At 36.3% G+C, this 3402-nt stretch overlaps 1 long non-coding RNA gene across 2 annotated transcripts; it reads left to right on the top strand.

Annotated features, from left to right (window-relative positions):
- Positions 1–462: 462 nt before the first annotated feature.
- LOC125182993 (uncharacterized) lies at positions 463–2785 on the top strand. Of its 2 annotated transcripts, XR_007163948.2 has the most exons (3): positions 504–711; positions 810–965; positions 1869–2785. It is a non-coding gene; the product is annotated as an uncharacterized lncRNA (long non-coding RNA). The 2 variants fall into 2 exon arrangements; XR_010830689.1 differs by lacking the exon at positions 810–965 and having other exon boundaries at positions 463–711.
- The last annotated feature ends 617 nt before the right edge of the window (positions 2786–3402 follow it).

Below are 3402 nucleotides of genomic sequence, written 5' to 3'. Positions count from 1 at the left end.
ATGCTGGAGAAGGAGGCTCCCATTAAGGAAATACAGTACAAAGCAAAACCTACGCATTCTAGACCCTGGCCTGTAGCAACAGGAATAAACCACAAATACTAAGCAGATTAAAAATAACAGTTATGTTACATTACAGAAGTTTTATCCCTTAGTCCTGGCACATCTCAGCACAGCAGTTATCATTAGTGGATGCAGTTAAGAACAGCAAAAAATCCCTTCACTTTTTTTTTTCCACTAATATCTCAAGAAACACAGGCATTGTGGACAAATCAAGCTCAACTGGAACACAAAGAAAATCCCTTAGCTATTGCCAAGCATAAATCTCATTTTACACAGAGTTAATTTAGATTTAAACCTACTGAATTAGGCTGGATTTACAGTTAAGTCAACAAGATCAGACACAGACCCTTATTATCAGGTATAAGGCTGTGGGTACTCAGCTGGTGTGAGTCACCTATAACAGCATTGAAGTCAGCTGAACTATCCTGATTTATACCTGATGATCTGCATCTTAGCTGTTTTGGGTGTTTTACAGATAACAGTAGTGCCTGGACTGCTGCTCTGTGGTAGCTTGTCTAGCAATTCAGCAACAAAGGTGCTCCCACCAGCAGCAGTCTAAAATATTTCTGATGGCTTTTAACTTTTGGCTCCTAATTGATGAAGAAGTTTCTCATTTTTTTTCTATGTGACAGTTCAGCAGAGAGGTTTAAGGTGAAATATTATTAGTGATAAAGGGGTCAGCAATATGCAGTAATTTGGAAGAAAAATAGTTTTTAAATTTTAATAAAAATAATTTTCTTGGTTTTTAGTCTATCAAAGAAATACTTGTCATCATGAAGCTCTGCTGTATATTTCCATAAGGGGATAAAATTTGTTGGCTTTCATAATAATTCGGTGGTTGTGAAAAAGTGGGGTTTTGCCATCTATCTGGAAATTCCTAGCAGCTACTGCATTTGAATTGCAAGGTAGATAATTTCCAAGCATTTAAGTTATTTTAAATATTTATGCTGTGTTCTGTTTCTTTTATAGGAAGATTGTATGTTTTGTTGTTGTTTTATTGAAAGCAGATCATCCACTGTGAAATAGGATAATAAGAGTCAAAACTTTGTAAGTTGTAAAGTCTTTGGGGGAAGTTATGGTTATTTTATTGATTTTACACATAGCATGGAGCATAAAGGAGCTCTTCTTAGCTCTTCTTGGTTATCCACCACAACAGTAGGAATAATATGCAAAATAAACAGTAGCAGTTCACCCCCAAGGGTCTGTTATTAACATCAGCTCTTATTTAGGATAATATAATCAGAAGAGATCACTTTGGTCATCATGGTTCATCCCCTGTTACTGCTCACAGCACTGTCAAGAAACCTCAGCCTCTCTCTGCTATGAGTGGTGTCTGCCGATTTTCTGTGTAAGGTCAGATTGCTTCAGAACACCACCCAACTAAATCTTGCAGAGATTTAGAAAACATCAGAGTTTCATGATGGCAAGTATCGCCCTTTATACATCATAAGCATAAACCATGGTGTTTTTTTTTTCTTTTTTTAATGACAACAAAACCAACAGAGAAGGAACAGAAGTGAAATATTTATTTACAGACAACCTTTATTTTCCATGGATATAACCCAATTATAAATGATTTTATCAATATAAATATGCCATGAATCTTGGATGCTGTCTATTCCACCCACGTGAGACTAGAATATGGTGGTATTTGGGACAGGAAGAGTAGGATGAACTTCAGCTAACTCCACCAGCCAGAGGAATATGCATTTATATCTCTGATATTTACTACAGTCTCCCTTTATTTCGAGCAGCAGTTCTGCATGGAGGGTGTCAGTTTCTAACACCATAAATTTAATCACCTACAGGTGTTTCCATGTGTGCTGAGTACCCCCACTCCCAGCAGTGAAGATCAAGGCAAGACATTTGGCAACTTTTGGAGAGCGGTTCAGCTGTTTGAATGTACATGTTTCCTTCAGGATTCATCATTTCACTCTTCACCCTTTATTGACTGAATTGTTTCAATCTTAGACTGAAATGGGATCTAAAATACCCACATGTTGGCACCAACACCATAGACATTTGGAATTAGGAGAGCTGAGTCCTAGCTTTGTGATTATTTTAAATACAGTTGTCTGCATTCGGTGTCACTATCCTGGCTAGATTAGGAACTTTTAATTTTAGTATTTTTGTATTTTAAATCTGTGTCTGTTAACTTCTGGCACATCTCCTAGCTTTGCCTACAGTTCAGACAAATGCATTTGAACCACAGTAGATTTGCAGTCCTGAGACTAACTTGCAGAATAAAGCCCCAAACACGGAAGAAAATCTGATCTCTCCTAAATGAGTGAAGGAAAACAAACCCTCTTTATTGAACTTCATATGCTGTTCTGGCACACTCTTATTATAAACAGTTGTTGATTATCTAATTCTTCTGGGCATACAAGCAATGCCAGAATGTCAGTTTTACATTAAAAGGATGCAGTTTAAAAAACAAAACAAAACTCTAAATACCGAAATAAAATATGTGTTTAATTAGGGCTTTAATCTTTCCTGAGCTCATTAAAATAAATAAATAAATAAGAAAACTGGGGAATGGATGCCCATAGGGTCTCATAATATTTTCCTAGAGTGAAAACTGCTCTTTCAATATATATTATTAAACATCCATTAGTGTTAGTAATTAAATTCAGTGTTTTGATATCCATTTATTTCTCCCGATTGCATGTTCTGGTCCAGATCATTGTTAAATGAGCAACACCATTGTAGAATTGATAGAACTCTTTGGACAATTGTTTTTCAGTTAAAGCTGAGACATAGAATCACAGAATGGTTTGGGTTGGCAGGGAGCCTAAAGCCCATCTGATTCCACTCCCCTGCCATGGGAACACCCCTTCCCACCAGCCCAGGTTGCCCCCAGACCCATCCAGCCTGACCTTACCACTGCCAGGGATGGGGCAATAAGGATTACTGCAAAACTTCCAAATATTGTCCTGAAAATCCCACAGATCTTTTTCAGGTAAGGAGGTGTAAAGTGGCATGCAATGTGGAATTAATCCCTGAGAGTCTATAAGTTTCATTGTTAGGTGGTAAAGTATCTCAAAGACAGGTGTTTAGTAAACACCTAAAGTAGTTTACTTTGTAAAAAATATTTGCAAATTTGTGATTTTATTCAAATGTCTCATTAATGTAAAAAAACCTGCATCAGTTCAAAACACTCTATACTCAAAAAAAAAAAAGTAGATTTCATATTCAAACTATTTTCTCCACTTTTTGTTTCAATTCATATTTTTTTTCAATTTTTTTTTTTCAATTTACATAAATTAGGTTGGGTAAAGGTGTTGCAGGAAACTTTTACCAGCATATACCTCTTTGTGTTTAGAGGTTAGTGAGTGAACTTGA

Source organism: Anser cygnoides, chromosome 3, assembly GCF_040182565.1.
Source record: "Anser cygnoides isolate HZ-2024a breed goose chromosome 3, Taihu_goose_T2T_genome, whole genome shotgun sequence".
NCBI classification, from domain to species: domain Eukaryota; kingdom Metazoa; phylum Chordata; class Aves; order Anseriformes; family Anatidae; genus Anser; species Anser cygnoides.
Note: the sequence above shows the minus strand (reverse complement) of the source record. Positions and strands in the feature narration are given on the sequence as shown.